This window comes from Ischnura elegans, chromosome 1 (genome assembly GCF_921293095.1).
Source record: "Ischnura elegans chromosome 1, ioIscEleg1.1, whole genome shotgun sequence".
Taxonomy (NCBI): Eukaryota; Metazoa; Arthropoda; class Insecta; order Odonata; family Coenagrionidae; genus Ischnura; species Ischnura elegans.
The window spans coordinates 27,138,162-27,162,325 of record NC_060246.1 but is presented as its reverse complement, the minus strand read 5'-3'; positions in this window follow the sequence as shown (position 1 = coordinate 27,162,325).

Genomic DNA, 24,164 nt, shown 5'->3' with positions numbered 1-24,164 from the left:
TTACTCATTTGCTTAGATCATACCACGTCCGAAATTTTCTAAATATCGCCTTTCAGAATGAAGGCCATTAAGTTGTCAGTGTCAGCCTTCATTTTAAAGGCTAAAATATATACTTGTGACGTTTTCACTTTGCTTGCTCCTCTTCTTGTCTAATTTTGTGATGGTTTAATGGAAAAATAATTATCTCGACACTTTCGTTAAATGTGAAGATTTCAATTCTGCTCCGGCTACTTCGCAGCAGAAATTTGTTCAGCATTCTCTTAATTTTCGTCCAGATCATATTAATATATACGGTGAAACTCGCTTATAATGAATTTCAGGGGACCATCGTTCTATTTATATATATAAATTGTAAATAATTTTGCTATATGCATCACAGGATGGCCGGCAAATATTCCGTAATAAATCATATTTATTCCAACAACAGGTCCGTAACAATTTTCCAAGGGAATAATGAGTATTTCGTAATAGCAGAGATTTTGTATCATCTGTACAGGTTACATGTTGAGATATTAGCGTTGGCTATCATAGGAAAGTCCAAGGTCCCGGTGTATCACTTCGTTATAGGTGGGATTTCGTTACATACGTGATCGTTGTAATCGAGTTTTAACGTTTATCCCTCGGAAAAAAAATCCCTAATTTATGTATCACCACAGTGTCTTCCTAAATTAAGTCCCGCCACCTCGGAGAGCTACGCCGCCCGTAGGTACCCTTCCTGTGGAAAGTGGAGTCCCGTCGCAGGCCCATTCCGCATTCCGAGAACCCTGCCCGCCGCGACCTGTTCAGTTCAACCCTGAAAAAATCCCATTTCCGATTTCTTATCGCGATTTCCTTTTTTCCTCCCCTTCCCATCTCCCCAAAGCCACCGTTATCCCTCCCCCTTGCGGTCTACGCTGCGTGCCATCGCACCCCCTACATGAAGGCAACCCACCCTCTTCACCCCGCGTGACCTCGTTTCATTTGTGGGCAAGGTGAAGAGATGGAAGTAGGCAGGGCGGGGGCATCAATTCTCTTCCTGGGGCTGACCAATGGACTTCGCTCTCTCTCTCTCCTCTCCAACCCCTTCATTTTATTTTTTTCTTCTTTTTTTTACTCTGACGCAGTCATCTCGCCTCTTCTCAGCTCAGCCTCGCTCTCTCTGTTTTCATCCCCCTCCCTTACAACCCCACATTTTCACTCACATCATCAAGTCTTTTTCCTTTCAAAAACCTTTTAATGTGGAATTAAAATCACGCCTAAGTTAAAATTAAATCCGTAATGGATCTGGCTTAGAGTCGTACAGCAACTGATGTGATTAAACGATGACGGTGAGAACTCTTCTAAATTCACTTACACTTAAAAATGAATCTTTTTAAAATTGAGAGTGAAAATAACTCTATCTTTGTATCCAAGCCTTCTATGATTGTACAAAATGTGTCCTAGCTTCCAACTTGATCAAATGGAAGGTTTTATCCCTATTTTGTATCTTATCGAACACACCACTACTTTTTAGTTTCACAGGATTCAACGAATTGGCGCGTTTTTACTGTGGGACTCTTTTGAATACGCGAGGGATACGCAGAACATAAAAAGAGTAATGGCAAGTGATTCAGATTAAAATCAGATGTATTTATTTCAAAGGAAGGATCATTTGTTAATCGCTCATAGCATATCTAGGCAAATTTTGATGAAAGTGATTTCTATTTTATTGAATTTGATGTTTTTATTTAACAGTGTATTTTTCGTTACGCAAGCCTTTGATGCAAGCAACTTTTACAGAATTTCATTTCAATGCGCAGTAAAATATATTTATCTTTTAGTAATTTTTTATCTAATTATATTTATGCTATGTAATCATTAAATTTTTTAACCATCCTCAAGTTGTTCCAGAATTTCTATTTACTTATTTATCGTTTTTTTAGTGTAATCCTAATTTCCCAATACTTCAACGAGAGACCACATCTATTTGGCTTACTCTAATCGTTGTCGAGCATTTAACCATGTCATTCATTTAAATAAATTAAGATCTGGATGGCGAAAAATCATATCTATGCTGTAATGGGACATTTTTTCCAAATAAATTTTCTTATAAGAGTACAACTTGGTTTATTACAAGATTTTTCTTTCCTATGAAGTTTCAAAATTGTAGTCAAATCTGGTTTCTATAAGAAAATAGCCCATCTGCCAGCGAATTATGCTTATCGCTTGGAAAGAAAACAACTTCCATCGATATGAATTTTATTCCTTTTTATTATCTCATTCTAACCACGCTGAACGAAAGCGATGTAAGTGTAAGCATTTTCCGAGAGAATAAAATGGCTGGTTTTTTTATTTTAGTAATTTTATTGTATCATCATTCGTTTGAATGTTTATGAAAAATCATAATGAATACGTTTTAAATTGAAAACACGTGTTTATATGGAAGTATTGCAAATAGAAAATAAAAAGCATCAATTTTTTTCTAATAGATGTATAGATACTGTAGAAAAAAGTATCAAAATCAAACAAGTTCGGAAGAACAATCAATTTACCCCCTGTTTCCAGGAAACGGCAAAGCCCTCAAGAGCCTAGAAAAGGTTCCCTGCAGACATTTGCCCTGTATTTCGATTGAATTATGTCTTCCTGTTATGATGAGTTCGTCTCTTCTTATTTCTTTCTCCCATCCGGTCCTCTCTCTCTCTTTCTCTCATGCTTCACCGTTCTCAGTCCGAATTTCTCTCTTTTCTATAAGCCGCCCTCAAGACTTATGGCCGCGCAATAATTCAACTTGCTTCAGCCTCATGCCAAGAGCTATGGTCTCTCGAAAGACCTCCTCCCCCCCACCCGCCCTCCTCCCACCAACCACGGCTTCCTCAGACAGGTTCGCAGTGAGCGTAAAGAAGTAATTCACGAGCGCAGCTGTGCACAAGCTGGATTAGAAAAACGTGAGCCATATATGTCTCCTGTGGTAGCAGAATAGCGGCACTCGTGTTGGTGATGATGGATACATTGGTTTTTCTATTTTTCTAGCTTCTATTTAAAAGGAAAGGGTGGAGAGTAATATTTTGTGAAAAAATAATGATAAAAATTTGGTTTGATAAAAATACTATCATAAAATCTCAAGTGCTGTATTACTGTTGATTTGCAACTTAAATTTTTAAATAAAATATCAGCGCATTATCATTTGAATATGGTGTATTAAATGGGAAACTTGAATGGGTAAAATTTTTTACAATATAGCAATAATGAAGAGCCACGATTTTTCCTCGGTTATGGACGCACAGTATTAAACTGCTATTAATAAAGTAATAAGCTGGAAATAATGCGTTGTGTAAGAAGATGGAAAAATTTACTGCGATTTCGAAAGAGAAAGAAATATCGTAAAAAATTATCAAATAAGGTAAGTGTTTAGGCTATTTTCATATTCTCACTCATTACGTTTGCAGTTTTGTATAGGTGATGGTGCAGCTCATCCCGGTCTCCGTTACAAGTGTATGAAATTCGCGCATTCAGGTCAGGGGCTATTTAATTCCCTTAGGCCACCTCTTGCATCAAGTTTTTTTTCTTTAGTGTTCGAAGACTTCATATGGATTTACTCGGTACAACGGTACTCTTTGATTAGTAGTCGAGTGCTCTACGAAATTGATCACCATGTGGCCTCTTTTAATTGATGAATATACTCTGAGGGATACAACCCAATCTTTTCATTCGATAGGCGAGGATAGAATCACTCCAGAAACAGCAACATGCGTGGAAAGGGATGATTTTATGCTACGTCGCATTACGAGGACTACTTTTGGTATTGGCCCTACGTCTCAATTGAGATTTGAACCTGTGGCTTTTTTATAGGTAAGCAAACGCTGTATAATAAATATGCCACAGCACTAGCCGAGGTTTATTAAGAAATGAGAAAATAAGCGAGTAAGTTGATTGGTTTTGCTGTTAAATTTGCTGTAGATAATATCCCATTTTTTCATCCATATCATTCGAGGAATGGGGCCATATTTTTAAGATTGTTGTCGCAACCGTCAATTTAGAGAAAGAAAAAAAATACCCCTGCATGATTCGTGGGCGTGGATGATTACAGACCAGGAGTGCATTCTCAACGAGGAATTTTCTACGTGCCCATCCCACCTAGAGGGTCTTCACGTCGCTCCCCCTCTGCACGACATCCCCTTCCCTTCCCACTCATCGCCCACCCCTCTGAAGCCACACCCCCGTTCCTCCAATTCCGATCGCCTCCTCCGGCAGCAATAACTCTGATCCGCCCATTGCGTGGACGAAGGCGCTTCTTTCGGATGAGAGTTTCTCGGGGTCGTCCATTTTTTACTCCCTCCGATGGGATCCTCTTCTGGAGTGGCGGCCGCGCTTATTTGTGGGGGCGGAGTGGTGAGAAATGGTGTTTCACCTTTCATTTTGCGTGGCCTGGTCTCGATGGCGGCGTCCCGCAAGATTGATAACACCTTCTTCCCTCGTGCCCTCATCAAAAAGAACGGTAGAGTTGATTTCGGGCCGAAAATTGCTTCTGGCTAATTGGATTCTTAAAGGCGTGCTCAGTGCTTTTATGGGGGCCATCTCTTTTCAATTTTTTTTTTTTTTTTTGACGGCTCATCCGAGGTGATCATAGTGTAATATCGGAGTAATGATCGTGGCTATTTGTAAAAATCATGATTGCCTCCTGAGCATGCCGATGTATTGCATTTGTATTCAGCGCTTAACAAAGTAGCCTGTGAAGGTTTTGATTCTTTATCATAGTAAAATTCTGTATAAAGCGTTGCAGTTCATTTGATGCCTTCACCCATTCTCATTCCTTTGATTCCTTCACACATTTCTGGGTTTAATTTTCATTATAATGACTTGTTGGTTTATTGACTCTGATTGAGGAAATGTCTGATTTAAAAGTTTGGAGTTCAACAATGAATTCTCAACTTCCTTTTGACTGTTTTCCATTGAATTACCAATTGAAATAACATAATTTTATAATTCACTCTATTTCTAATGTTTTTAGAGAAGATGTGATCAGACGGGCTTGTAAAGGAATATTCAAATCCATAGTGAAACATAATAGACTTTACTTCCTAAATTAAAATTTATAGTTGTACTAAGATGTACTTATTATGATAGTTCCAGTAAAGATGTTTATGATTATGTTAAAATAGTTTTAAAGGAATAGTATTAGAGAAAATTTCATTCACACTGCAAAGTTGAGCACTTAACTCTGATTTTCGGGATAATATTAGGTTTTTGTCTTTTGTAGCCCATTAAATCTTAGTTTGTTCAAAGGATACTGTACATATTCTTCATATTATTACTTACTGCTGTACTAAGAAATCAATAATTTAGACTTATTCTCATTCCCATTAAAGATAAGAAATATTTATAACTAAGAATATAAATTGAATGTGGTTTAAAGTTTTATTGAATTGATTAGCTATCCAAAAGTTTTTCGTGAAGTACCTAAGCGCGTTATATTTGCCCAAGCTTTGTTTCTTTAGAATAAAATTTTAACGGGACCTTAGGCCGTTGCATGTTTAAGTTTTTGTTTACGCTATGGGTATAAGTCGGCATTTTGCTACTTAGAGGTTTTTAATTTAATTCTTAAGGTGACTTTTTTCTCGCAATCACATCTCTCGCATTATGCCTTTGCGCTAGGAAATCCTCTTAAGGGATTTCCACGGTATTCGGACTTAAAGTTTGAAATAACGTGGAATGACGGATTAACTCTCGAGGTTGAATCGAAATCCGCTGCTAGACCTATATGAGCAAATGGAGGCTATGTGGTTAGACCCCGCGTTTCAAATCAATATTATTTTCGCACGTATCTTGTTTCACTTGGGCTTCAAGTGATACATAGGTGTCTCTCAATTATAGAAGTGTTCTTGATATGTACAATTTTGATTTTTTTATGGAAAATGTTTCTCAAAGGGGCCATATAATGGTGTGGCAATAATGCGGGCTTATTCAAGTGAACTGCTCCTCTGGTTCTTAGACGGTGAAATAAATGGAAGGCTTGGAATTTTAAACACTATTATCCTGTTCATTAATTTGTTAACGGAAGTTTCATGTATATTATTGATTTTTGAAATTAATCTCGGAATAGTATATGATCAGTGTTTCAGTATCGTTTAACTTGGAACGCTGCGAATATCATTATGGTATCGTATTTTCAAGTGAAGGGCATACTTCATTTCACATAAGTACATGGAGCTGAACTCTTGTGGCATTCTTTTTTAAATTGAAAATGTCGCTTGAGAATTATTTAGATCAACTTGGTGAATCCGTTAGTAGGCTTTAGCCTCTCTTTATTTTATAACGTGCACTCAATATTTGAGTTTGTATTTAAATAAACCCCGAACATTTCTTCGTTCTTTTGAACTATTTCGAAAATTCCTCCTTACATTAAAACCCGTGGTGGAAACAGATTAAAGCTATGGGTAAGCCTTCTATCTCAGCCCCTTTTGAGTGTGTCTCCCCAGTAGAAATCAATCAATTTAACCGTGATCCGACATCCAGCCACTGGATAACATTTCTCTCTCACCCATAAATTCCGCTCAGTCTAGCTATTTACTCTTCGCACCGTTAGTAAGTCGTTTTACATGATCCTCAGGCATAACAATCTTCAAATATCCCATCAACTTGGAATCTAGTACACTCTACTTGGCGTACTGCTGTCCCAATTTTCAATCGCCGCGAGGGGTTCTGTCTCAATTACGTATCACCTTCTGTGCTCAATTCCTACCCGACAAATTGGTAAAGGTTATGCATCCAATCAAATGATCGATGGATTCTTCTTATTATAGAATAATCTTCTAATTTCGTTGGCAAATTAAGTAATGGTTTCTCTGGCTGTGGGGCCCCGTCGCGTCGTGTCCTTGGCGGCTCGGGTTTGTCCTCTACCTTCTTTCCTATCCTTTCCCTGAAGGCTTCGTCGGACTCTCATCGCGGGGGTGCCTCCTTTCCTTTTTCCTTCCCATCCCGAGGTGCAAGGGTGAAAAGCGAAGGCTTATTGACCCTTCCCTCGAGAGTTTAACCCCGAGAGCCCGACGTGGGAACTCGTTTTACCTGATAAAGATTATATCTACTTATAAAATGAGTTAATATGAGGAATCATTGTATAAAAATCATTCAAAATATTCATTTTATGATGAAATTGAACCATAAAATGAACCCAAAAACATCCTTAGTTGAATAAACGAGCCATCCCTTATGTTCTGCAAACTATGCGGCCCTCATGGTACTAGCAAGACTCACTACTGACCTTTAACCTATATTTTTAGATGCTAATGGCTGAATGTCACATCGCCTTTAAATGGATTGACCTTTACCAAGGAGAAACTCCATCAAGATGCAGAGAGAATTTATAATAGATGTCTATTTCAATCCAGGTAACTATGGTAGTCATCTTTTTCCACGCTCTGGCTCCACATTGCGTTTCAGCGGGTGAGAATCTCCGCAGGGGTTCCCAAATTCATAATTTTGGGTAATGTAACCTGGAAGCCTTAGTGAACGTAATAATATAAGACAAGGCTACTTACAAAGGAATACATCGATTGGATCTGAATTATTTTCCTTATAAGTACTTCAGGTTCAGCGTGGAGGTTTTCGGGGTTATTATCGCGTAGATTCATATCTGCAGACGACAGTTTCGCCGGCATTGCAGCAGGCCTCTTCATTGACCTGAAGAAGCCTGCTGCAATGCCAGCAAAACTGTAGTCTGCAGAGATGAATCTACGCGGTAGTAACCCTTAAAGCCTCCACGCTGAATTCTCACCACACCACGTAAGCCTACACAAGGGGTACTTTAGTTTGGTCGGAGAATTTCTCTCTCCCGAATGGTTGCGTTGATTACTGTTTTGCTGTTAGATAGAATGCGAAGAATATAGAGAACTCTCTTTTCCTCTTTTCAAACTTCCTGCTTTTCGAACCTTTGGTGGTGAAAAATCGATAGCCTTAACCATTCCATAGGAGAGTTACTGATATGAGTTACATACTCCTGACGCGCGCTTCGCCACCGACATCCCCATGGCATCATCGGCCTCGCTCATTGAACTTGCCTGATACGTAGTCGTTTGCACCCCTATGACCAATCAATTCCTTCCTTCTATGAGCGCTTCAATCCAAATGAGCAAATTAGCTGAAACTCTAGTGACGTCACCAACTCTTGAAAAATGGGTAGTTATAAATTGAAAATCACTAGAGAATGGCTGAAAGAGAAAGAGTTCTATGAGCGCTTCAATCCAAATGAGCAAATTAGCTGAAACTCTAGTGACGTCACAAACTCTTGAAAAATGGGCCATTTTTATTTGAAAATCACCATATAGAATGGCCGAATGCGAAACCTTTTATTTCGCCGCAGCTAAAATTCCCCTGTCTTAAAATAAAGTTTCATAAGAAATTGCGATACGAGGTCTAAGTGATCGACCCCATTCCCATATGTGTGTGTTACTCTCTTCGAAGCCCCCAACTCTTCACCTCCTTATATTCCTTAAATCTTTTGCGGTCCAAGACCCAATCCAATGTGTCACGATATTCCTCCCCGTGGAAATCACTGCAGACTCTCTGGATTATCCGCTCCGTTGCGTCGTCGCCTCGGCTCCATCATCTCCGTGAACCCTTTGCAGCTGCATCACCTTGCCTCCTCCAATTCCTTCGCTCTTCACCCTGTGACTCAATAGCGCTAGCCTCAAATTTCGGCCGTTTCTGCAAGTTTCAAAGATATTCTCCACACTGTATACACAGTCCGCATATTTAGATGGCACTCGGTGATGACTCACTCAATCGCCAAAATGGCGTCAAAAATATTGATTCCTCCACTATTTCCGTATGAATATTTGCAGGATATTTTTCATTAGACAGTGAAATATTTTTCGACTCTACTTTGTTTATTTTGAAAAAAAAACGAAAATTTTCCATAACTGTACAACCATCTTCGTCAGGCTACCTGATCCTCAGTTCAATGAAATTAAAAAATAAACGCAGAATGCAATATCGTTCAAAACATTTGTTGTTGAACACGCCATTTTGATGCTATTAGAGTCTGTTTACATGGCGATGATAGCATTATGAATGGAAAAAAAAGTATGGGAAGCAAACTGAAATTTACTGGCTGCAAAATTCACTTGTAGTGGGACATGTTTCAGTATGTTCTAACCTATTCAATATCTTTGTGAGAGTCGAAAACCCAGTCTTCTCATGGCATCATTCACCATTTCGAAAAGTAAGAATAAATTCTGTTCCTCCAGAGCCACCGAGCCATTCACGTACGGCCACTTATTCGTATCAGCCCTTCCTAATCTTCCGTTTCTATCCTTATAGCCAACCCTTCCTATCCGGGTGGTCGCGGGAAAAAAAACTAATGAATATCGTTCATCGCGGCAGGTTAAGGGAACACCCGTTATGGTAAATTTGAACCCCATTTTCTAACGCATGAAACATGACCGAATGCGATGCAACTTCGGTTTTCAATGCATCTTGCGGTTGACTATACTGAAAGAACTCCATTGCAGGCTCAGATCTATGGATGTCATATAGTCACTCATAAACAGGGCAACTTTTGATGCACGTCGGAGTTGTTGTATGATATGTGTTTTATTTTAAGTTGTATATATTAACTGTATTACCTTTCCATACTTTCTTCCAGTCAGGGATGCCGACTTACAAAAAATATGGGGGGGGGGCCCAAACCGGGGATCTTGCCCCAAGAAATTTTATAAGTAGTGAGTTTGAAGTTTTTTAAGCATTTTAGAAGAGTCATATGATCAACATTAGAACCCTGAAAACTCGTATCTCGATATCTGGACACTCCGGGGAAAATCAACAAGCCTGACATATTTTTCCTCACACCCACAACGAAGTTTTGAGGGGGTTTGGGCTCCCTTAGGCCCGATGGAGTCGGCGCCAATGCTTCTAATTTATATTTCAAGAATGCATTCATCCGACCCGGTTACATGTCAAAGTAATTTTTGATCTCACAAATGTTTCCATTTTTCATCAATATCTACATTCTGCCCCAAAAACCGCCTCAATGAGAGTGTGGATCGGGTGTTAAGGCCAGCACACCAGCCGTTGGCAAATAAAATGGTAATTCTCTAAAGTAGTTACGCCTACCATTGATTAAAGTTCGGGCAAAAAATAATTTCTCATATCTATCCGTTGGGCCGAATATCTCTCTTAATTTATCGTTTCTGTTGGATCTGGAATTATAGGGAAATTCAAATATGAGTTTCTCCGTGTCACTCTTAAAGATATCAATTCTCAATTGCCCAAGCAATCTAAGCTTAGCGTGCAGCCTCTAGCGGCTCCCATCCTAATTCGCATTACATCTTTGTAATGCTTTAGTAGAATTTTTTAGAGAATCGCGCTGCTTTCCTTAGCATATTCTTGAGTGAACGGATTAAGTCCTTCTGTGCCAAATTCAATATTCTCTCTGCAAATTCAATGTTTTAGCCAAGTAACTCCAGTCATCTCAAGGCAGGTCATATATTTAAATGTTCTTAGTTATACCCATATACAAGTATCCTTTGATGATCCTTCAATTGCATACGTTATAGCTATATCATTTGCTTTCTTTCATATGGCTGTTGCTCAGTTTTCACTGAAAACTGTTTATTTTACTCCATCAAAATAATTTCAAAATTGCACTATGTAAGGGGCAGCTGCATCGAATGATAATAAAGACTTCCTCTCAACTGAATTCTTAAAAGCCTGTCCAGAAAGAAAGCAGTCGTTCTATATAGGTACATACAAGCTAAAGGCCGAGAACTTTTCTGCTCATTTCTACCAGTTTAAAACATTATTTATCCGATAAATGGCTCGTAAAAAGTACTTTTCCTGTTACTTTTTTTGAAATTACAATGTAAATCAAATACTACGAAGGCCTAAAAAACAGCGCTCCCTCCATAAATCTTTCCAAAGGCCGAAATTACATATCTTCATCGCTACATTTAACTCCTCCGCAATGTATCAGGTTCCCCCCCCTGCGATTGAGCGGTAAATCACAGCTGACATTACGGCCAAACCAGAAGCCGTTTATATTGCGCGCCACATAATCCCCTACGTTCCTCACCCCCCGCGTGTAACTCTCCACGAGGGCATCTATTCCCTCTAGGGCTTTTCCATCCCCTCTTAACTCGTCTTCGAATTTTCTGCCCCCAAAATCCCGTCCTCTGCCGATATTCGATAAACCATTTGTGCTCCATTTTCCTGCAATTTCACAGCCCGAGGCGACGCTTAGTGCATCCGAAAAACTGTTAGCAATGGCATTCCCGGGTGAACTCTCAGGCTGTTATGATTTGCTCCTATTTCTGACAGAATGTTTCACTCTCAAATTAAATTAAAATGAAGAGTAGTTAACAATTTGGGAAATAAATAAATAAATGAGAATTAGTTTTAAATATTTTTCGGTATGCCTATAAATATTCTTAATATAATTAAAGAAATAAACAAATGATGATCACCATAAAATGTTGTATGTGCCCGTAAGTGTTCTTTGTTATTGACGAGGCATATTCATAAAGTAAGGGTCGTTTGGTGACAGGAAAAAATATACTCATATGAAAAACATTTTATTGGCACTAATTGGTCTGATATCTGTACTGTGTATGGAATATTTCTATGTATGATGGTATTTAATGTATTTGTTTTCATGTTTTATGTTACAATCCTTCACAATATTCTCAAAGGAACACACGTTAAAGAAAAGCGTATTTTGTCTTATAAGTTATGGCTTATTCTTTTGTTTTGGCCGCACCAGCCATTTGTCAGTTTGTTAATTTAAGAGGTGGCAACCCCACCACAGGGGTGCCTATATTCCACCTTGTAAAAGCTAAGCTGTTAAAATTACATGTACCATAGTGTGGAATGAAAATATATTCTGTATACTTTTAGTAAGTTAGATATCTACTTCATTTCTCTACATAATCGCCGTTCTTGACTAAGTATTTTTCGTACCGCTGCACCAGCTTCTTTAACCTCTCTGCATAGAAGCTCGCCGCCTGAGAGTTGAACCAATTGGACTGAGCCACAGGCTCCCACTGCTGTGAAAACCAATGAGAAGAAAATTCAACATTTTCGTTGGGAACCCTTTGATCACCCACCGTAGAGTCCTTACATTGCACTCAGCGGCTACTTCCTCTTTTTGTACTTGAAACAGTGGCTCGGTGGACAACATTTCGAAACCGTAGAGGGAATCAACGGCGATGTCAATTGGTTCGACTCTCAGGCGGCGAGCTTCTATGCAGAGGGGTTGAAGAAGCAGGTGCAGAGGTATGAAAATTTCTTAGAGGTGAACTCAAATTATGTACACAAGTGAGATAGGTTTGCAGCCAACTAAAAGTACCAATAGAATGTGTTTTATATGAGCATATTTTTCCTGAGACCAAATAGCCCTTGCTTTACGAATATATCTCTTATTTCTAATTATTTCTTAATTAAATATGAATGCTTGAAAAAATACGTGACTGTCGTTGTTGGCTGCTCTTTAGATTCTAGGGATTTCATACCCTGCTGACTAAAAAGCTTTATCTTACCATATCCTTTCCATTTTCCTACACCTGCTGTTGACACCTGCTGTTGTTAGTCTTCTTCTTTTTCTCCTAACCCAGAAAGTATAACGACGTGGTAATTCAATTTCATTTCATCATCTTGGAAAAATTCGAGTTCGTTTACCAATTTTCTGAAAATTGCTCATTGTGTGTTTTTTTTAACAATAATAGAATCGTAGTTTTACTTTTGTGATCCGTCGCATTCGTCTTCAGCTATTCTTGACAAAAAATCGCCTTTTTTATGGGAATGAAAAGAATTGAAAATTTCTCCAATTTCAAAGAAACATTTTTTACTTTAATTCCCACTTCAACCAGAAGTAAACTATTGCATGAAACTTGTTAAGTAAGTAGAAATATGTGATAAAAAGTGATGCCGCCAAATACAAAAAATTGATACATTGAATTGATTGAACAAATACAAATCATTCATTAATATATCCTTTTTCAGGTAGGTTGGTGAGGTAATGAGATCATTTCATGCAGTTTTCAGCTACTCCTCGGCCCCGTTAATGATCCTCATTTTGTTCGCTGTTTTTTGCACTTTTGAGAGCGACTTTCTCCCTCAATGAAAGGCTATATTTGCAAGGACAAATGGTCACCGAATGTAATGCCAGAGCCAACTGATGAAAAGCATAAAAAATTAAGTTAAAGGAAAATTAACTTTCTTACTCTTCCCCAATTTCTCCATGTGTTTTCTTCATTTTCTCCCCACTACGTCATCTCCTTTCTTTCGTCGTCGACCAATTGACGCCCTTGGCCCACTCTTCCGCATGAGTGAGTCCCCGACCGACCAATTCCTTCCCTTCACTCCAATCCTTTCTCTTCGGCGCCACCCTCCCACCTTCCAGACCTTATCTTGCCCATTCCAACCCTTACCTACCCCACATGACCTCCTCGTCCAAAGGTTTTCGGGACTGCGGTCTTTTTATTACGGCTCCGCTGATGTAATGGCACTCCATTGATTGGTTTCAGCTTTTATTGCACTTCAAATTTTTTCCTTCCTTGATTGTTTTCTAAAAGTGAGCTCTAAAATTTTATCAGGGACCGTGGTATATTTAACACTGCATTACGATAATGCAATTGGCTCTTTAAAGTGATGAGTGCTTCGTTAACTAAATCTCAATCATGGAGCTCGGTAATCTTACTTATATATGGGTCAGAAATAAATTTTTACATGACAATTGCTGAGTAGAAATTTCTGATTAGAAGTGATGCTGCCAAACTATTCGCAATTAATTGATAAAATTGCTTCATTATGCATGTGTTATTTATCTATAAGTTATTTTTCATAGGAAATATCAATTTTAAATAAATTGTAAGGACGGCGCAGTAAGATGAGCGGCAAGGTTTGGCATTTTGCATTTAATATCGCATTTTGAAAAATATCTTATAATACGCTCATTTTCTTCGAAAACACTGCCTACTTTCCACCTTTAATTCGTGTAAACAAGGTTGTTTATCCCATATGAGGTTATTTTCGTCGACCGTTCCATACTACTCATTAGCCTGACGTTTATTCTGCTATTGGTAATTCCTATCGTCTGGAAGTTCTCGAAGTTTCACTCCCTCAGCCATTACTCTCGTAAGTTCCGAGTAGGCGAATCCAACGCCCACACGCGAATACGTGCATCGCGTTTCGGCGGCTCCCCTTCGGGGGCGCAAAAGTTTTCGGATTCTACAAAGACGTCGCTATCTCGCCCTCAATTCATTACATCCAACTCCTAGAGAAGGTCGTCCATCCACGGGGGCCAGTCCCCAAACTACCCTTTAAAGAAAGGAACGGGGTAAAAAAATACATCCTTCCCTCACTATACTTCTTATCCCTTTAAATTACAGTCCCACTCCCTGTCCTCAAACCTTCTCCTTCTCCCTTGGCCTTTTTTCTCTTTTGTGTCGACCCGAGGAGGCAGAGGGAGAAGCAAAGGTCCCCTTCTTTAAATAAAAAAAACCCTATCCGTTTTTTATTCTATTCCAAGTAGGTACCCATGCTGCCCCCTCAAACCCTCACCCTTATACCTTCTGATCCTGCGACCGTATTCCCGCCCAGGGGCCCTGCTTTATCCTTGCCGTATGAGGTGGTGCCCTCTTTCATTAACTTAACGCGGAGTGGATGAGTAGCTACGTTGAAACATTCTAGGGCACCACTACGCGTGTGCTTCTGATCTTGCTAATGCTGCCTCGCACTGCACCTATTTCAGCTTCGTATTTTTAGCCAACTCCCTTAATACGCATGATATACTTACAGTATATAAGGTGTGCATTGCTTAGGCTTATATCTTATCGTAGTTTCTAATTTTAATTTCCAGACGATATAATTTTGTAATCAAATGTATAAAAGAGTAACGATAGAGTACTTTTTCTTTAAATAACACTTATTTGTGCACTGTTCATTAGAATAGTACCAACGCACTTATTCTGTTCTTTTTTTGCGACGGCTGACTCAACCTGGATTCAAAATCATTTAGCAAATATTACTTTTTGTGAATGGTCCATAGGTATTAGTTATATTATCTTCTCCTCTCCAATAATATTTTTTTTTATTTAGTATGAATCGTCTGATTTTTTCTGGATAATGATAATTGGTTAAAAAATGAATTTTAACGTCATTTCCAAAATTTATGAATTTACAAATCGTGGTCAATGTGAGTGTAAAGAAATTTTAACAAAATATTTAAATATTGGGAGCATTTTCATCTCTTCTGAATGCTAATCTTAATTATTAACTGAGTGATCTGTTCATTACAATTTCATTCCCGGAGAAAAATTAATTAGTTGTTAAATGGACATAGATGTACCAATTTTTACTTTGAAACGAAACATGAAGTTGTATTTTTTCTTCACTAATTCTCTGACCATTTAATTTCTTGTGGTCCTACTAATGCGTCTCCAGTTGTGTGACGAAGATAGCCGGTTGAAAGGTCACGTCCTTCATTAACTTTTTCTTGTGAATTCTCACATTTTTCGCTTTTTTAACTAGCATGGATTTGCCCCTTTTTCTAAGACTTGACGATAGAAAACTCTCGCTTTTTTCATTTTGTGAATATCCAAGAGTAAATTTAAATTATTCTTGACGTATACTAGTTAAGCTTATCAGTATTTAGCTCCGTGAATTCCAGATTTAGTGTATTATTAATAACTTTTTTAATTTTATTTAAATCGGAAAAGTATCGTAAATTTGTTTGGATGCTGATATCGCTTTCAATTTTCATCTTCTCATTGTATATTTCTTAGAACATTAACTTGCAAAACACTGAGTCCAATTAATCGACAAACCACAATAGCTCCTAAAAATTGGTAAAAAAACCAATTGTATTTTCTAAATAATTCTTCAATAGCACTGGGTAGTAATGTTAGTGTTTTAGAACCTGTTTTACAGAAGGAATTCAATCATGCTGCTAAAAATTATCTCTATACATGAGAATTACGCGTCACGCTCCGCGAAAGAGCTTAACTTTCAAGGTTAGTGCAATTTCTTTAGGCTTTTGAAAGATTATTGCTTTTCTTGGAATTTATTCGCTAAGGGGAAGTTTTCCGGCTGTCAGTTTCTTTCCACGAGTTATGGTAATTCAAAGCATGCTTTTTTTAAACCTGCTCTTCACTTTACGTATCCTATTCGATGCTCCACGACAGCATCTTAAATTCATAGTGGCTCGAAAAGGTTTTCATGTGAATGATTTGTTTTTGGATTAATTTCTTCAGCTCGGCACAAAAATGCCGCACCCATTTTCCTTGTTGCTTCAGTTTATCGCATTATTTTTGTTGGCTCTGAAGTCAAGAAATGACGTTAGAAGGCTGGCTGGCTGGCAGCTTCCATTCAAGTTTCGTCACGTGAGTCGAAAAATTTTCGCACGTGGATCTCATGCATCCTTTTCCCCAAAGGCGTTGCACACGTAACCCCCGTACTCCGCCTCGCAACGCCACACCGACCCCCCCCCCTCCTCATCCCCTCCTGACCTAGCAACTCCCAGAGGCCCTCAGCTGTCTCCATAGTGATGCCAGTCTCCATCACCTCTCTCCATCTTCTAAATAGTCCTCCCTTTTCCATTCTGCTCTTCGCCTCCACATACCCCCTCTATCTGCAGCCCAAGGCCCTATTCCGATGCAATGTGAAGAACTGATGCGTTGGTGTTTTGCGCAATGTGCCCACGTCCAGATGATGCCTGCAGTTTACGGTAAAGATTAAAGCTTTCACGTGATTCGCGTTCAACAATTCTGACTGAGTGGAGAAGGAAGACCAATGGAAAGTCGATGGTCGTGACAGGCACTTCAGGTTGGCAAATTGCGAAGAAATTATCGAACTTATTGGGGCTCTTTTACGATTGCCTACAAGAAGTCGCCGGCCTTGGTGGCGGTGGGGTAAAGTCCCCGCCTGCCAAACAAGAGGTCGCGAATTCGAGTCCCACCTGGGTAGCTCTCCGCTTTCCTGAGCACGGTTGTTCGTGAACGTGTATTTTGCCCGATGTGAAGGCCAAAACGAGCTGTTTTCGGTGGTTTGAAAATAAATAAATCAAGTCGAATAGAGGTAATGTGAGGAAACTCTGTGTGAGAAAATCATTGATTTTACTTCAGGCATATTCAGAGGCAATTCATTTTTCTACTTTTACCGTGCCGTCTTTTTGATTGCGTAACAACTAGAGGTACAAGAAAAATCTGACCTTTTGGCTCCTCTCCTTGTCCACCACTCGGGAGGAATTATCACATTAGCTATGGCCTGGGGACCCTAGGACAATTAGCGAGATGCTTGTTGCATTTTAGGGCAGGAGTACTTCAATTCAATTAAGCCAGAAACCTGCAAAATTAAGCATCATAACGTATGCGATTGCGGGCAGTGATGTATTTTACAGACGTGAAGTTGAACTAAATCGTGGAGATCAGTCTGAGTGCCCTTATTTTAGTCATTCGACTGTCTCTTTGATGGCCTTTGGACATTGTAAAGCGATTTTTGAACCAATAAAATGTTTTGTAACCTGTCTACCGACCATTACTACTCGAGAATTCTCTTGGCAGTATATTTGCACGAAAAAGGAATTGCATTTCTAGGAACGCTAAAAACAAAAAGGATATACCTCTTCAACTTGTGGATGATCATTCTCCTAAGTAGGGACAGGATTACTTTGTTTTCATCATGAATAGTAGTTGGTGAGTTTTTCAACAACGTAGAAATGAACCGTAATTCTCTTGTCGACTATTTTCACGATACTGCTTAAATTGACCGTGCGAAAAATCCACAGAGAAAAAATCATTCGCCTTGACCGGGATTCGAACCCGGATCCCTCGATTTCCGGCCGAGTGCTTTAGCCAGTTAAGCTACCGAGGCATCATTCTTCCCTGTGGAAATTTGTGGACTATACCGGACATGGTGGTATGGACTGCCGAGCATATTATGCGACGAGCAGTCCAAATCGTGCGCATGGCGCCACAGCCGGAGAGTACTCTGTGGATTTTGGTGTGGTTTCTCTGTGGATTTTTCGCACAATTTGTGCATTGCGGGTGACTCCCGTAAAGTTATCACCGTGGCTAGTCCCGGTATACTTGAATTAAATTGACCGGTCAAGAGGTAAGCCTGTGATGATACTTGATCATAAATACGACAAAGGGTCTGTAGATTCGGTGTCACTGGTGGTGTCTGGATGTGTTCTACAATGACCATAGGCAGGGAAAGAAGAAAATGACCCATGAGAGCATTCTTCAGGAAACCGGATGCTGCAGGAATAAATTCGTAAAAAAAATTACGGAGTATATGTCACTAGAGAAGATATTTGCAGAAGAAGGCAATATCTCAATAAATTTGACCAGCTATTGACGAAACTCAATCTCAGATTCCAAGGTAAAAACTGGAGGCTTCTAGAGAGAGATATCCAATTCTTCTTCTCTTAATAAAAGGAACTATCAGCCGTCCCTCCTAATACCACCTCAACTGCTCAAATGGGAATGCTTCGTGGGTCACAAAAAAATAACAGAGTCGATTTTATGATTGTTTAATTTTCCTGATTTACTGATAAACACGCTTATTTTCGCGTTTCATCTTTTCGTATATTATAAAATTCTCTGTTTTATTTTCTTTCAAGGAGAAAGGAGTTTTTGGATGTATATAAATTGAATGTTCCCAAAGCTGAATGCATTTTTGTCTTTGTTCAGATCACAAGCCGATATATTATTTCTTGTGTTAAATTTAGCGGTTGTTTTACCTGAGCGTATTTTTAAATGTTTTCAGATTTGTTTTAAAACGCTTTAGATTACCTACTATTAATGAATTATTTGTATAAGGTTCAGAAAGAAATCTATCATTTTTAATGTGGTCGAATTGCCGCCTCGCGACTTCTACCGTAACTTTAATTCCAGAGGGTTAATGTTCATTGTAGGTGCACAGGACCCCCTTGCGTGCACGAAGGGAAATTTCGTCTATAAGAGTTGTTCTAAAATAAGCGCCTCTAGTGTCACTCTCTCGTTCTCTTGCCTCGTATACTTCCGAATTAATCGTCGGGTGCAGCTGGCTGAGAGATAGAGGCGGAGATAAAACTCCCCCTTTCCCGATCTAACTTGGACTATTGTCACGTCATCCCTTTGATGTCACTTGCAGCGCCGGGTCGGGAGATATCTGGAGCCATTTTAAAAATCCTGCCTCTCTCTCTCTTTTCCACCACCCGTGTAGCCCACGCACTTGAAAACTTTTTCCGGGAGGGGGTCTTCTTCCTTTACGGCCTGCGCGATAAGCAGACGTCTTCTTGGCGCAGATGCAAGATGCATGAGTTGTCTTCTCCTCTTTGTCATTACTCTTTTCCCTTCACTCTTATCTGTCCAAGAAAGGCCCTATCATCTTTCAGGAATTTGAAATTCAAAGGTATGCTTCATATCGTGCTTTTTGATCTCTCTCGCTCTGATCACAATTTGAGATGTCACGACGCTGACGCATTTGGACGACACGTGAACCTACATTGAATTTGATAATTTAGATGCATTTTTACTACGTTTTTCACTGTGAATATTGCAGTGTCAGACGCTATTATTTTTACATATATCGCGAATAAATCTTTTCAATGGCTTTGGCAATCTTCTAGTTGATAATTATATACAATTTTTAATATTTTGTAGGTTATAACTTTCCACCATGGAAGATCTTCATATCAAGAACCTTGATTTAGATAAAATTTCCACGATATAAATGATAATTACCAATCTCATGTTGCTCTCTCCCGAGTGAAAAGGTGTAATTGAGACGTTTATCGTTACGTAGTCATGCAATAGCGAGGTTTGGATACTAAGTACTTGCATAAACTATTTCGAGCGCAAGAGATTGCGTCATTCTTCTCATTTGGGGAAACATGCGATAGCTCGTCACGCCAGTCCAATCTCCGTATTTGATACTTTTGGAATAATCTCGCCGAGTTTATTTTTGAATTACATTTATGGACACTTATTTTGTAATCAAATCTGTTTAAGAAAATGATACAATTAGAATTCATTGAAAAAGTACGGTGATAATTGTTTTTAAGGGGCTATTTAAAACTGGAATTTTAAATGGTGAATCACATATCTTTATTTTAACTGGTTACTAACTTGGAATCAATATTAGCCTTTTTGGTTATTAAAAAGCAATTTAATGAAATCTGCACCATTAATAATGCCGTTTCCGTTCTTCGAAAATATAATTATTTCCAATTGGGAATGTTTTGTAAAATATTTTCCATCACCTTTATAATGAGAACGTGATTTTAATAACCTGCTACACTTTTAAAATAAATAAATATTTTTTATTGAGTTTTTAGTCTGTATCTAGTTTTTAAGTTAAGAGCATGATAGTTTTATTGCTTAATTTATAGTAACCTCTTTGCAGTTTCGTACTGTGGTAGCATTCCTTTAATTCAACAGTGGGCCTAACAAATGTGAAATGGTAGTTTTTTGGCGAAATACTTCTCGGCCGTGTTCGAAAAGAGTGTTAACAAAATGGATGCTTAGTACGAGCTGCGCTATCGAATGCTCAATAGGAGAAACCTTCATTACCAAACTCGATATCAAAAAGTTTCCGGGCGGAGAAGTTTACGGTTGCGATCAAAGGCTGCGTTCCCTCCCGATCCCTCATATTTAATATTGAGTCTCAATATCGTGTACGCTCAGCTCCGGCCGTAATTTCCACACTTTGAGTCACACGCCTTCATTTTCAGTCATAATCAGTCGGGGGAAGAATAAAAATATCGGAAAAAGCACGCACCAACTATTTTATGAGGCCTCGTGTATTCCACCGCCCTCCTTCCCATGATCCACCACGAGCTCCCTCTACCTCCCTCCCTCCTTCTATATACTTCCACATTATCCTCCACTGACTTTTCTCCTCTTCCACTCCGCTGACCCTTCTTTCCCTTCTTGGCCCTCTAAATAACCCCTTCAGACCCTGCAGTTTCATTTTCAAAGCCCTTTTCCTCTCTCCTCCTGCTTCTGCTCCACCAATTCTTTTGGCTCCTTCCGCCAACCGTCCATATTTCTCGCGCGGTGCTCAAGGAACCCAAATGCTCCAGAGAAACTGAAATTTCCTGCGCCCCAGCCTCCTGTCTCTCCTGTCCCGCTGAGATCTTATTCTTTTCTTGCGGAGTTCTACCCATACTTTCGGGAGCCACGGGGAGTCCTTGTAGGTCTTCTCTCCCACTCTCTCACTTTCTTGTCACTCATCGTTACAGAAACAGAGCATCATTTTCCACGAGACGGTAAATAAAAAGAACACTTCCTGCACCCGATTCAACGATTAAGTCTCGCAATGAAATATTTTTTTATTGTTTCTCTCCCATTTCAAGAAGGAATTGTATTGTGTGCACAGCAGGTGATAGCATATGCTGCTGTTTTTTCTTATGTGGTAATCAATCTATCTACGTTTCATTTAGTATTTTCTCTTCCGGAGGGGCGAAAAAGATTAAATTTGTCCTCCAAAACAGTTGTTTTTTTTTTCTCTCATTTAAAAGTGGTGAAGTGGAACTCCACTACAGTAGGATGTAAGCAAAATTGAAAATTTTTTCACGATAATTTGTAGTATAGTTGAAGAAAAAATCGATTGTTACTCTAATAAACTGAACAAGTGTTCTGGAAGCTAAAGTTTCCGCGATTTTTTCTGTACTCAAGGGATTCATGTTTAAACGAGTTTATGGTACATGCATCAGCAAAGAGCTGCGTGAAAAGCTTATTTCCCTTCAAAATTATTAAAGGAACCATCCTTTGAATGTTCACCAAATCAAAAACTTGTTTTTGCACATTATTTTACATCTAATTCTAATTTAGTAATATTTTTTGATAGATTAATTGATGCTGAAAGGGTCTAGTGTATTTCTGAGCTGCCATTTTTCAACTGTGTCCCCCCATGTCAATAACACTCATGGACAGATATTATGCTTCACCGTGGTATTTTTGAAAATCTATATGGTTTATTCCTGGGAGAAAATTCGGAGCAAAACCGCAAAAATAATTCCGCCTTCATCTAAATTTATTCAGCCCATACCGGAAAGGAAATTACGCCAATAAATATAAAGAAAAAATACATTGGTTCTATTGTGGTTTTTGTCTTGGTTTAGTTAGCACATTATCCTTTTGGATTTTGGACGGCTGGTGTTTTACCGGCGGCCTAAAATCAGAAGACTAAGGCGGAAGGTAATTTTTTTCTCTAAACACTGCGTACGCAAACATGAAAAGTTAAATGAGATGGATGGTCTGCTTGTTGTAAACAATATTTTCCTTTTCCTTCGTCACTACTAAACAAAAGAAAATTAAAAAAAAGAATTTATCAACGATTTAACATGATCATCAAATTACACATCAAATTTAAGTAATGGTGGACTTCAGTGAGTATGGTACTGATGAGTTCGTAGGATACCGCATAGGAAACTTGTTTTATATCGAAGAACATTGGCGCAAGGGACAGCCGTTAAGTGTAGTGTGCATTGTCGGTGGTTGGTTGTAAATTTTACTTTATCATGATTTATGCACTTTATAAGCATACCAAAGTGCATTCGTATGAAAATGAAAATCATTAGGTTGTTGATGACATTTAAGTGGCTGGGAGTGAAGATATTTGGGTAGGATGCTCACGTGGTGTCGTTTACGGTGAAGGAATATTTTATTTATTATCATAGACGGTCATCGATCCATATCACATATAATGAATTAATGCTTTAAGCACCCATCGAAGCAAAATAATTATTTAATTAGATACATTTTATCATTTATCATTTCCTCGAACTATGAGAACTATGTTATTTAAATAAACATCCGGACAAAGATTTTAGATTTCTCAAATTTAATAGACTGATAACATAAATTATTATTTCATTCAGAGATGAATGAGTAAAACTTAATGGATTCACATTGAATCTTACGAGAATCAGCCACTTTGTATGAATTTAACATAATTTAGCTGATTCATTAATATTTTTAAATGGAGAACATTACCACTAACTTTAAGATTTGATAATTTTTCATGTTTATGACGGATTTAGAAAATATCTAAAAAACTAGAAATCACTCTGACTACTTAGAGCACTCAATTGAAATAAGTCAAAAATATGGCAAAATTCACGATTGCATACGTGTCATAGGTATATTTTCTGAGCTATACCACTCCACTCTGAAAACTCTACTCTGGAAAATGCAGTAAATTTTAAAATAGTAGTTGGCAGAATAATGGCAAAAAACTGTCAACGACGAATTTTAATTTATGCCTAAGATACCCAGTCTGCTAACTCCTCAGATTGAGATCGTTTTCAGCTAGGATTACCGGAAATCACAAAAAACAATATGCAGCCAATGGCCAATGAAAAATATACGACTGCCATCTCAAATATCTCCTCCTGTAAAAGGGTTCTCATGAACGACCTCGCACTCACTAACTTTTCAAGGGAAGTACCTTTACTCATCGAGGGCAGTGTCGTTTGTCCTTTCCGGTAAATTGTATTCATTTCGTTTTCATGCTCCATGAATCCCAAGGCTTCTCCTGATTTCGAAGCACTAAGTTATATCATTTTATTTGATAGCCTAAATATTAAAATCCAGTCGGAGTGAATTATGACTTCCCTCGCTAGAATGCAGTTTAGCGCATCTCGCTCGCTCCGTGCCAAAACCCCTCCCGAGTCCTCGCCCCGTTCTCTCGACTTCTCCGAACACTCTCTTTCCGTCCCGCTATCTGGAATGCTTCCCCGTTGTTGACACTTCCCTATTTCCTCACTTACGGCTCAAGTTTCCCCTTCATCTCACCGCTCCTTCCTTCCCTAAAATCCATTCCCTCCGCGCTCCAACTCCCATTCCCTTTTCTGGCCCTTATGCACGCCGTGGTCAGACTGCTACTCGTCCCAAGATTTCTCATGCCCCCACCCTTCTTCCTCCTCTTTTCGACCATTTCTTTTTTCTCCCGTTCTGTCACAGTTCATTTGCTCAGCCATCCTTTGCTCATCCGCCGGCCAGAGCATTCGCGCTTACCGTATAGTCTTGAAACTACGCGAAGTCGGTTTGGAGAGGGACGGCGATTGTTGAGGTGTCCAGTTGGTTCGTATAAATCGTGTGCGACGGACGGACGTTGAAGTGAACTCAAACAAAGTTATTTGTGCGATTAACAAAAGGCACGTCTTGGCTGCTGGCAGTTTACGACGCATTCGGGTGACAAAATAGGAGTGAAGAAGGGTGTGACAATAT